At 33.0% G+C, this 13252-nt stretch overlaps 1 protein-coding gene across 12 annotated transcripts in view; it reads left to right on the top strand.

The window, feature by feature from the left end:
• Window positions 1–13252, top strand: part of RALYL (RALY RNA binding protein like) — an 877709-nt gene that overhangs the window by 292413 nt on the left and 572044 nt on the right. For 3 of the 12 annotated variants that reach the window (XM_082363575.1, XM_082363572.1, XM_082363571.1), the window contains one exon: window positions 1794–1833. The exons of the other annotated variants lie outside the window; for them this stretch is intronic. The gene's annotated coding sequence lies outside the window, so the exon portion shown is untranslated. The remainder of the gene's footprint in view (window positions 1–1793; window positions 1834–13252) is intronic. 12 annotated transcript variants of the gene reach the window in all.

Genomic DNA, 13252 nt, shown 5'->3' with positions numbered 1-13252 from the left:
AAGAAGAAATGAATTTCAGAAGAAGAAATGAATGATTTTTAAGTTTGCTTTTATTTTTGAGTAGTAAAGAAATCATCCCATTCCTATTTGCTAGAAGCCAACATAACTTTGTTGTAATTATTAATCACTGAGAGCCACATTCTTATCATGTGTCCTGTAGAAGCTAGTATAATACCCAGGTTTAAAAATTAGAAATTCATAAAAGAGTTTCATGCTCCAAATGAATAAGCTCTCTTGAGTTTGCATGTTGTAGACTGAGTATCATCACCCTAGGATATTATTTCCATTATATGATTAGCTCTCCAAAATTCTAACTACGTTATTGAACAGTATCAAATCCTTCTTTTTATATTCAATGTCATTGTCTGTGATTGAATTGAATAATAACCATTATTCATAATTCCATTAATTACTTATTTTTACTAAAAAGCCTCATTGCAACGACTAATGGATCCCTTTTAGGGCTTGTTAACATGACACCTCGAATAAAGCACTCAATGTCTGGTAGCAAGATGTACTTCTAACCTTCCTAGTATTGAAGGTGCCCATTAATAGTACTTTTAACCTCTAGGGAGGGAAGTAGGAGATGCTGGAATTGATATGTATTTAAGTTTAATCATCAAAGCTTCCGTAGAACTCTATATATTTTGTTCTTATTCACATCTAAATGAAACTGCTTTTTTGTAATATATTCCTTTAGGAGGAACAGGGTAATGCTTACATACTTTTCAACATGCTAAGTTGAAATGTTATATTTCCTAAGACGATAGTAAAGACTTTCTATAATTCCATAAGAACAAGTCCAAATAATATCCAGCATTAAAATTATATTCATAGATTTTTTTTCCTTTCACCTAGCGATGATTGATGAACTCTTGTTTATTCAGAGTATAAAAGATTTTTTGCTGATAGTTTTCTCTTTCTATGCTGCCTTAATGCATGTTTCATTAGGCAAACTTTATTAAGTATTTACTATGGGAACAGCCTTGTGAGTAAAAGGAAGAAATACAATATTGAGAATATGCAACCAGCTTTCTTCAGTAGCTTACATTGTGGTAGAGGAGCTTATAATGCATTCTTTAAACTGCTTTTTCAAGCTGAAGTTCTTCCTTGTTGTCAATAAAATACCGGTTTGGGGAAAATAGGTGTAAATATTAAATTAGTGAATTGTGAGGCTTCTTGGCAAATCTTAAAGAAACAAATGATCACCACAGTCAAGCATTAGCTTGACATATCCATCACCTCACAGAGTTAACATTCGCCACCACCAATATCCCACCCTCATAAGGATGCTTACCTACCCCCTTAGCAAATTTCAAGTATACACACTGTGTTGTTAACTATAGCACCACCTGTTCTTTGGATCTCTAGACTTACTCATCTTGCAGAGATGAAACTTTGTACTATTTGACTAACATCTCCCCATTTCCACCTCCCTCCAGTGTTGACAACCACCCTTCTACTCTCTGCTTTTGTAAGTTTGACTATTTAAGATTCCATACATAAGTAAGATCATTTCACAATATATGCATATATTAAAGCAACAAGTTGCACACGTTAAATATATACAATTTTTATTTGTCCATTTTACAAGCTGAAAAAAAAAGACTCAAAATGAGAGACACTGAAAATCATTAATAAGATCTGACAATTATTTTTTTTAATTTTTATTAAAATATAGTTGATTTAGAATGTTGTGTTTCAGGTGTAAAGTGATTCAGATATATATATATATATATATATATATATATATATATATATATATTCTTTTTTTACATTCTCTTCTATTATAGGTTATTACAAGATATTGAGTAGAGTTCCCTGTGCTATACAGTAAGTCCTTGTTGGTTATCTATTTTACGTATAGCAGTGTGTATCTGTTAATCTCAAACTCCTAATTTATCTCTCTCCTCCCTCCCATTGGGTAACCATAAGTTTGTTTTCTGTCAGAGTCTATTTCTGTTTTGTAAATAAGTTTATTTGTATACTTTTTTTAGATTCCACATATAAGCGATATTTGTCTTTCTTTGTCTGACTTATGTCACTTAGTATGATAATCTCTAAGTCCATCAATGTTGCTGCAAATGGTATTATTTCATTCTTTTTTATGGTTGAGTAATATCCCACTGGGTATATATATATATATACCACATCTTCTTTATCCATTCATCTATCAATGGGCAATTATTTTTATTTAAAGTTTGTTAACCCATATTACGACCTTTTAACCAGTTAAGCAGTGGCGTTTTTTAAGCATTGAACAGACAGTGGAGACCTGTTGTGTCTTATGCTCCTACAGTGTGATTTAGGGAACTCCCAGACAAGGCAAAGCCAATCAAGAAAAAATCATGGTGCTTCCTCACATTTCTAGGGAAAAGGTCTAACCTTGCACTTAATTGAGGGATCATTAAACTCATTGACATTTCTTGAGCAAAAACCTATTCTCGTTTTTGAGAGTTTATAGATAAGATGATTTGTAAATAATTTATTTTCTTCTACAACCAGTATAATCTGAAGTGTAATTTAACATCATGTATGTAGTACGAACTATAAAACTGAAATACGATGATTTAAAAAAACCTAATCTTCAAAATGTTGAAAATGGTTGCTTTTCTGTGTCTTTTAGAGCTGCAGTGTTTATTTTGCAACCTTGTTCTGGCCTTTTACTTCATGACATCTGGTACACTTTACTGATAATCAAGGCTGAATAACTTATAACATCTACAATCAGAATGCAATCAAATCTGATGAAAAAACATTACACATGCTTATTTCATTCCTATATATATATAGTTTTTTTTTTAATGAACGATTTTTAAGTGCTGCTATTTAACATCTTATCCTGTAGCTCTAGAACTAGAAAAGTTCTTTTTGTTACTGATGTCCTGGCATGAATGGGAGTGTTCAAAATTAATGTGGTATTAATGATGGCAATTAAAATCCAGGTCTTTATGTTTTATTCTGCTTGTCCTTGTCTCAATTCTAATATTGATTTTGGGGTTAATACAGGTATTTGTAGGAAAACTGCATTCTGAGGAGTCACTTCTAAATACTTGGCAACCAAAATGTTACTAAATTAAGAGTAATTGCTTTTCATTAAAAAAGGACATTTTACGACACTGTGCAATCATATTAAAATAATGACTGGCCTTACTAATGGAAATTAAATGTGATCTGGGTGTTCTGTCAGCATAGCCTGGGAGCTAGGTTTGTGTGTAAAAGTGCAATTTCTATTCCTGTTGAGCAGATTTTTATTCTCAAAATAATTAGTTCTGTCAAATAATTAATGTTGTTGACAGGACTAAGTTAAGAATATGCAACCTCCCTCACATATATTATAATTATTTGGAATGACAAGATGATATTAAACAATAATCTTCAATTCTGGCTGTCAAACTTGATCGGATCGTTTCTTTTAATACTGAGGTTCATGTTAATAACCTTGAATGTAACATATAAGTCATCATCTGTAGTGCCGTTTACATATGGAATATTCATTGTACTCATCGAATTTACTGTGTGTGTGTAGGAAATGTTACTGTTTTTACAAAACACTGCAGTTCACAAGGAGATAAGTTCTAAGCCAACATTCCAATTTTATATACTATTTTCTAAAACTCCTTAAAATGATGCAGTTTTATAAATTGTGTTTCTTTTGCTCTTCAAAATCAGATAACATTTAAAAAATACATACTGTTACCCTTCAAATGTCATTTACAAATCCAATTTAACTTTCTTCATAGACTTTTTAGAATGTTAGAAATAATGAATCATGTCTTATATACACATTCACACACAATTGATTTGCCAGGGTAATTCTTTATAAAACTGTGAAACTTTGTGATATTCCAATTAAAGTCATCAAAATACTTCCTATTTAATATTATTCTGTTAAGTCCATGGTCAATGCAATAAGACATAAACATAATAATATATTTCAGAATGATGATTTCCCACAGACAAAATGAAAACCAATTATATAAACCAAAAAAATCATAATAATAAACATGTGTTCAAGAAAGTTAGATTATATTAATCTATTGATCTATGTCTATTTTTAAGTCTGCATTTCTGTCTTTCTCTCTCAGTCTCATAAAATCAAGATCTTTGGGGATGGATTCCAGCTGTCATCTTTTTTTTTTTTTTTTTTAAACATCTTTATTGAAGTATAATTGCCTTACAATGGTGTGTTAGCTTCTGCTTTATAACAAAGTTAATCAGTTATACATATACAATATGTTCCCATATCTCTTCCCTCTTGCATCTCCCTCCCTCCCACCCTCCCCGTCCCACCCCTCTAGGTGGTCACAAAGCACCTAGCTGATCTCCCTGTGCTATGCGGCTGCTTCCCACTAGCTATCTATTTTATATTTGGTAGTGTATATATGTCCATGACACTCTCTCACCCTGTCACATCTCACCCCACCCCCTCCCCATATCCTCAAGTCCATTCTCTAGTAGGTCTGTGTCTTTATTCCCGTCTTGCCACTAGGTTCTTCATGGCTTTTTTTCCCCTTAGATTCCGTATATATGTGTTAGCATACTGTACTTGTTTTTCTCTTTCTGACTTACTTCACTCTGTATGACAGACTCTAACTCCATCCACCTCATTACAAATACCTCCATTTCATTTCTTTTTATGGCTGAGTAATATTCCATTGTATATATGTGCCACATCTTCTTTATCCATTCATCTGTCGATGGACATTTAGGTTGCTTCCATGTCCTGGCTATTGTAAATAGAGCTGCAATGAACATTTTGGTACATGACTCTTTTTGAACTATGGTTTTCTCAGGGTATATGCCCAGTAGTGGGATTGCTGGATCGTATGGTAGTTCTATTTGTAGTTTTTTAAGGAACCTCCATACTGTTCTCCATAGCGGCTGTATCAATTTACATTCCCACCAACAGTGCAAGAGTGTTCCCTTTCCTCCACACCCTCTCCAGCATTTATTGTTTGCTGATTTTTTGATGATGGCCATTCTGACGGGTGTGAGGTGATACCTCACTGTGGTTTTGATTTGCATTTCTCTAATGATTAATGATGTTGAGCATTCTTTCATGTGTCTGTAGGCCATCTGTATATCTTCTTTGGAGAAATGTCTATTTAGGTCTTCTGCCCATTTTTGGATTGGGTTGTTCGTTTTTTTGTTATTGAGCTGCATGAGCTGCTTGTAAATCTTGGAGATTAATCCTTTGTCAGTTGCTTCATTTGCAAATATTTTCTCCCATTCTGATGGTTGTCTTTTGGTCTTGTTTATGGTTTCCTTTGCTGTGCAAAAGCTTTTAAGTTTCATTAGGTCCCATTTGTTTATTTGTGTTCTTATTTCCATTTCTCTGGGAGCTGGGTCAAAAAGAATCTTGCTGTGATGTATGTCATAGAGTGTTCTGCCTATGTTTTCCTCTAAGAGTTTGATAGTGTCTGGTCTTACACTTAGGTCTTTCATCCATTTTGAGTTTATTTTTGTGCATGGTGTCAGGGAGTGTTCTAATTTCATACTTTTACATGTATCTGTCCAATTTTCCCAGCACCACTTATTGAAGAGGCTGTCTTTTCTCCACTGTATATGCTTGCCTCCTTTATCAAAGATAAGGTGACCATATGTGTGTGGGTTTATCTCTGGGCTTTCTATCCTGTTCCATTGATCAATATTTCTGTTTTTGTGCCAGTACCAAACTGTCTTGATTATTGTAGCTTTGTAATATAGTCTGAAGTCAGGGAGCCTGAGTCCCCCAGCTCCATTTTTCGTTCTCAAGATTGCTTTGTCTATTCGGGGTCTTTTGTGTTTCCATACAAATTGTGAAATTTTTTGTTCTAGTTCTGTGAAAAATGCCAGTGGTAGTTTGATAGGGATTGCATTGAATCTGTAGATTGCTTTGGGTAGTAGAGTCATTTTCACAATGTTGATTCTTCCAATCCAGGAACATGGTATATCTTTCCATCTATTTGTATCATCTTTAATTTCTTTCATCAGTGTCTTATAATTTTCTGCATACAGGGCTTTTTTCTCCTTAGGTAGGTTTATTCCTAGATATTTTATTCTTTTTGTTGCAATGGTAAACGGGAGTGTTTTCTTAATTTCACTTTCAGATTTTTCGTCATTAGTGTATAGAAATGCAAGAGATTTCTGTGCATTAATTTTGTATCCTGCTACTTTACCAAATTCATTGATTAGCTCTAGGAGTTTTCTGGTAGCATCTTTAGGATTCTCTATGTATAGTAGCATGTCATCTGCAAATAGTGACAGCTTTACTTCTTCTTTTCCAATTTGGATTCCTTTTATTTCTTTGTCTTCTCTGATTGCTGTGGCTAACACTTCCAAAACTATGTTGACTAACAGTGGTGAGAGTGGGCAACCTTGTCTTGTTCCTGATCTTAGTGGAAATGGTTTCAGTTTTTCACCATTGAGGACAATGTTGGCTGTGGGTTTGTCATATATGGCCTTTATTATGTTGAGGAAAGTTCCCTCTATGCCTACTTTCTGCAGGGCTTTTATCATAAATGGGTGTTGAATTTTTTCAAAAGCTTTCTCTGCATCTATTGAGATGATCATATGGTTTTTCTCCTTCAATTTGTTAATATGGTGTATCACGTTGATTGATTTGCGTATATTGAAGAATCCTTGCATTCCTGGGATAAACCCCACTTGATCATGGTGTATGATCCTTTTAATGTGCTGTTGGATTCTGTTTGCTAGTATTTTGTTGAGGATTTTTGCATCTATGTTCATCAGTGATATTGGCCTGTAGTTTTCTTTCTTTGTGACATCTTTGTCTGGTTTTGGTATCAGGGTGATGGTGGCCTCGTAGAATGAGTTGGGGAGTGTTCCTCCCTCTGCAATATTTTGGAAGAGTTTGAGAAGGATAGGTGTTAGCTCTTCTCTAAATGTTTGATAGAATTCACCTGTGAAGCCATCTGGTCCTGGGCTTTTGTTTGTTGGAAGGTTTTTAATCACAGTTTCAATTTCAGTGCTTGTGATTGGTCTGTTCATATTTTCTATTTCTTCCTGGTTCAGACTCGGCAGTTTGTGCATTTCTAAGAATCTGTCCATTTCTTCCAGGTTGTCCATTTTATTGGCGTAGAGTTGCTTGTAGTAATCTCTCATGATCTTTTGTATTTCTGCAGTGTCAGTGGTTACTTCTCCTTTTTCATTTCTAATTCTATTGATTTGAGTCTTCTCCCTTTTTCTCTTGATGAGTCTGGCTAATGGTTTATCAATTTTGTTTATCTTCTCAAAGAACCAGCTTTTAGTTTTATTGATTTTTGCTATTGTTTCCTTCATTTCTTTTTCATTTATTTCTGACCTGATCTTTATGATTTCTTTCCTTCTGCTAGCTTTGGGGTTTTTTTGTTCTTCTTTCTCTAATTGCTTTAGGTGCAAGGTTAGGTTGTTTATTCGAGATGTTTCCTGTTTCTTGAGGTAGGCTTGTATTGCTATAAACTTCCCTCTTAGCACTGCTTTTGCTGTGTCCCATAGGTTTTGGGTCGTCGTATCTCCATTGTCATTTGTTTCTAGGTATTTTTTTATTTCCCCTTTGATTTCTTCAGTGATCACTTCGTTATTAAGTAGTGTATTGTGTAGCCTCCATGTGTTTGTATTTTTTACACATCTTTTCCTGTAATTGATATCTAGTCTCATAGCGTTGTGGTTGGAAAAGATACTTGATACGATTTCAATTTTCTTAAATTTACCAAGGCTTGATTTGTGACCCAAGATATGATCTATCCTGGAGAATGTTCCATGCGCACTTGAGAAAAATGTGTATTCTGTTGTTTTTGGATGGAATGTCCTATAAATATCAATTAAGTCCATCTTGTTTAATGTATCATTTAAAGCTTGTGTTTCCTTATTTATTTTCATTTTGGATGATCTGTCCATTGGTGAAAGTGGGGTGTTAAAGTCCCCTACTATGATTGTGTTGCTGTCAATTTCCCCTTTTATGGCTGTTAGTATTTGCCTTATGTATTGAGGTGATCCTATGTTGGGTGCATAAATATTGTCATCTTTTTAGAAACTCCTTATGTGGTTCTTTTGTACTTCCAGGACTGGGAACTATTGATCTGTAATTTAGAAATTAGAACTTTACTCAAGGATTTTAAAAGAAGCCTTAAGTAAATTAAAATATACCAACCATGTTTCTAGGAGGCAAGATTGACTATTGTAAAGATACAGATTTTTTCAAATTAATTTATAGTTTGTATAGCAATCCAATCAAATACCAATTTCTTAAACAATCTGGGAAGTGACAAATTATTCCAAAGTTCTTATCTAAAAGTAGATAGTTACATTTCTATATACTATTTAAAAGAAACGTAGTAAGAGCACTTTATATATTCATAGAATACACATCTGTACATACAATAATTAGCATAATCCTCATGTGTATAAGAAATGTATTGCAACCATTGTCTAACCAAATTATTGTTCAGTGAATGGTGTCAGAATAATTGGCTGTTCTTAGGGGGGAAAATCAGATGAAGATACAGAAAAATCAGGTACATCCCTTGATCTAGTTATTTTTATTCTAGGAATCCATAACAAAGTTAAAAATTAAAGTGCACAAAGATGTAGACTTAATTACGATTAGTAATAGGGAAAAATAAGCAACTCTAAAAGTCCAGTAATTATTAAATTCCCATGACAGAAAAGTATAAAAGTAGAATACCAAAATTTTATTTTTAAAAAACTGAAATAAGAAATAAATTGGAAAGAAATATGACAGAATTAATTATATTCTTTGCGGGATTATTTTTATTCTTGTGTGTTTTTAGTTTTCTTAGTTCACATGTGCTTTTAAACAAACATGAACTTATCATGAGTTAAAAAAATTTATATTGAATACTATATATGGGAGTTTTTATTCACTAAAACTTTTAAATTTCACTGAATATCATAAAATTACATAAAAAAATGGCTGAAAATTTTGCTGTATGGGAAGACTTAACATTAAAATGCCCTTTCTAAAAATTTAATCTGTATATTTAATTCAGATTCCATCAAAGACCCATTTTTTTAATTTAATCGGTTGGTACCTCCAGTGCCATGCTGAATAGAAGTAGTCAAGGGAACATACTTGGATTTTTCCCAATCATTGAGGGAAAAACTTCAAGCTCTCACCTTTAAAAATGATGTCTAGGACTTCCCTGGTGGCACAGTGGTTAAGAATCCACCTGCCAATGCAGGGGACACGGGTTCGAGACCTGGTCTGGGAAGATCCCACATGCTGCGGAGCAACTAAGCCCATGCACCACAACTACTGAAGCCTGCGCTCTAGAGCCCATGAGCCACCGACTACTGAGCCCGAGCGCCACAACTACTGAAGCCCGTGTGCCTAGAGCCCATGCTCTGCAACAAGAGAAGCCACTGCAGTGAGAAGACGGTGCACCAAAACAAAGAGTAGCCCCCGCTCACCATAACTAGAGAAAGCCCGCACGCAACAATGAAGACCCAACACAGCCAAAAATAAATAAATAAATATATTTTTAAAAAAAGATGTCTAGTGTTGATTTTTTTCTCAGCTTTATCGAGATTTAATTGACATATAACCTTGTGTAAGTCCTTTTAAGATGTACAGTGTGATGATTTGATACAAGTATATAAAAGACCTACTCTTTTAAAAAGCTGGAAAAATAATTTACAGTATATTGTGACAAATGAATTTGAGAGAAAAATTTGAAAAGGAAGAACATTAAAGAATTTTTTGACCCATCCATTTTGATATCAGAATGTTGGCATAGCAATAGAGAAAATATTATTAACTAGAAAGAAATTCCAGAGAAATATTTGATTATTGCGAGGATTTAATGTATTAAGGGGTCTCATTTGTTTCCAATGGAAGAAATGGTAGTATAGTTGATAAATAACATTGATGTATTGGGTCATCAATCTATAAAAAGAATCAATTCTACCTTTAAACCTATAAAAAATAATGAAAACAAACCAAAAATATTCAGAAGATTGTAAAGATTCAAAAGTGAATATTAATTATTCAAATGTGAATATTAATTATTCAAGTATTAAACAGATATAAGAAAGTATATTAATCAAGACATGAAATGCAAATGATTTAAAGGAAAATATTAATACACCTGATTTCATAAGAATAAAAATGCCTTGCTGATGAAAGTCACCATAGAATCAAGATACACAGAGAATACTGGGAGATACTTAAGTAAAATAAATAATTACTATGGTTCTTGTGCAAAAAGCACCTAAAAATTGATAAGAAAAATACAACTAATGTAGTTTAAAAAAATAGACAAATGATGTTAACAGGAAATTCAAAGGGAGGAAAAGCATATGGATAATAACTATATGAAATGTTAAAAATCATTAATAGAGAAATATAAAGGGAAATAACAATGAGCTATCCATTTCACCCATCAGATTGGCAAAAACTAAACTTTTAATAATATTTAATGCTTTTGTGGCAATGTAAAAATTGGTATCCTTACATGTTTCCGATGGAACTGTGAGTTGCTATGAATAATAATTTTGGTAGTTAAGATCACCATATCTAATAAAAATTAAAATTAAAAAAGTATATAATTTTACCCAGTAATCACGTTTGAAAATTTTTCTACATAAACAAAAATGCCAATATATTAAACACACATGCATCAAATATTTTTACATTATTTATTGCAATGACAAAAATAAAGAAGTGTTTGCATGGTAATGGTGTAAGGGACTGGTTAAACAAAATATATTTAATCTATTGTAGAAAATATTATGCAAGATTTAAAAAGAATAAGTAACTTTATATGTACTGACTTGAAAGGATGTCCATATTGTATTGTTAAGTAACATAAGCAGGTTGCAAATAATGTGTATGATATGATACTCAAGTGTGTTAGGTTAAGTTATAGCATATACAGAGACAAACAGACACATGCACACATGTATACACACCAAGTAAAGCTATACAGTTTCAGATTTAATTAGTCAAAGGCAATCAATACAGAGAAGGAGTGAACCAGTGTACTTTAACACTTATTCCCTTGGCCCCAAGGTCATGAGCTGGAAGATTGGAGAGGTTCAATTATTGCTACACCCGCACTCCTACTTTTTTATACTGAACGTATAAATAACCAATTGGGAAAAATTTTAAATTATCAATCTCTGTCATGCTGTATATTGACTCACCTGTCTTTGGAGTCAAATTCAGTATCAACAGCACTTCATTCCCATCTGAGGGAAGAAAGGAGAGTCAGATGCTGCCTATCCATGACAGTACATCTGCCTCCATCTTTTCAGCATCCTGGGATTCCCATTTACCACCAGCCTGCACTAGATTCTGATTCAATACCTTTTAATCTTCTTGGTTCTAAAATAGAGTTTCATCCGGGCTCCGCAATTCCAGAAACATTTCCCTCTTTCATAATGCTTTTGTGCCTAAAAATTTGATATATTCCTATATACATTTTTTTGTCTATGTTTATATATGCTTCAAACAAGATGGGCAAATACACACTAAACAATTCACATTTTGTTTTTTTTAAATTGACTTTATTTATTTTTTGGCTGTGTTGGGTCTTCGTTTCTGTGCGAGGGCTTTCTCTAGTTGCGGCGAGCGGGGGCCACTCTTCATCGCGGTGCGCGGGCCTCTCACTGTTGCGGCCTCTCTTGTTGTGGAGCACAGGCTCCAGACGCGCAGGCTCAGTAATTGTGGCTCACGGGCCCATTTGCTCCGCAGCATGTGGGATCTTCCCAGACCAGGGCTCGAACCCGTGTCCCCTGCATTGGCAGGCAGATTCTCAACCACTGCGCCACCAGGGAAGCCCCAACAATTCACATTTTAATGGAGGGAGAGGAGAGATGTGTTAATATTGAAAGAAAAGATTAATTTTTATCTATAATTTTTTTCCTGTGTTGTTTTACTTGTTATATACTAACAATAAATTATATGATTTTTATCAGTTAAAAACCATTTCATGAAAAGAAATAACTAAAATAAAAAAATATGTAGAATAATGTGGAGATTTTTGGATGATTTAATATTAAATGAAAAAAATCTAAAATTTCATGAGATTAGAAATATTTTTTAAAAGGTAATCCCAAAATAGAATAAATAAATAGCCGTAAGGGAAATTTATTAAAATTTTAACAATAGTTTTTAGGTGGTAAGGTTAAAAAGATAAGATTCATAAAAATGTTGGCAATAGTATATTGTACATAGAATCACTGAATATGGTGACTATTTTTATTTTCTCATTTTTACTCGTGTAATTATCATTATGTGTTTAAGCTTGTTTTTCTATTTTGTGTATCTTCTTTATATTTTTTAGCATATTGTGGTATAGAACTTCATAATTACTATTTAAATGGTAGCAGTGACAAAGTTAACATTGATTAAATTGACCATGACATTAGAATGATACTATTCTCTGCAACTGCTGATTTTTTTCTATGCATTATTGTTTTTTTCCCTTTATGACCAACTCTGTTCCAACTAGATCACCATGCTGTCAGTAATATTTTAAGTGTTTACTATGTACCCAGGCATTGTAATAATTGCCTTTATCTCCTTTCCGGGTTCCTGAGAAAAGTGACATCATTATCCTAAATTTACAAATAGGATAAACAAAGGTGAAGGAAGTTACATATCTTTCTCAAAGACATGCAACTGCTGGGAAATTGTGCTGCCATTTGAACCAAGGTCATCTGATTCCAGATTCTATGATTTTAGTATTCTATTATTGCCTCCAGGTCTGTAATTTAATTCATAGAAAATTGGATTTTTCTAAGTTTTATCTTTGTCATTAATTATTACAAACTTTGTAATTCAAATTATCATTTTCTAAAACACTGGTAATCAAAATATTTTATGAAGTATTAGGTTATTAGATTTTTTCAGATTTGAAAATATATTTATGCTAAATGAAACAGTGATTTTTCTTATGACAAGGAAGTTAAGTAGTTTTTCTAAATCCCATTAGGATTAAAAATGGTTTTGAAATTTTAGTCAAATAATAGATTAGGTCGCAGTAGACTAATTTCCAATTACTTTGCATTTTGTCCAAAAATACGGTTTAAATTATTCAGCAGATAAAAAAATAAATCTACATTCATAAGATACACATACTATTTGTGACCTTTAAATAGCTTAGTTGAGCTGGAATACAAGTAAAAATTTACCTGGTTGAAATATCATTTTTAGATTAAATCCTTTCAGCCTAAATCAATCTGTTCTTTAAACTTTCATGATACCTGATATTTTGCTCTCTTCTGAAGGTAACAAAGGCAATAT

The sequence above is a fragment of the Balaenoptera borealis genome (genome assembly GCF_965194805.1).
Source record: "Balaenoptera borealis genome assembly, chromosome: 17".
Lineage (NCBI taxonomy): Eukaryota > Metazoa > Chordata > Mammalia > Artiodactyla > Balaenopteridae > Balaenoptera > Balaenoptera borealis.
The sequence above is the reverse complement of the archived record's forward strand: the minus strand, read 5'-3'. Positions and strand labels throughout refer to the sequence as shown.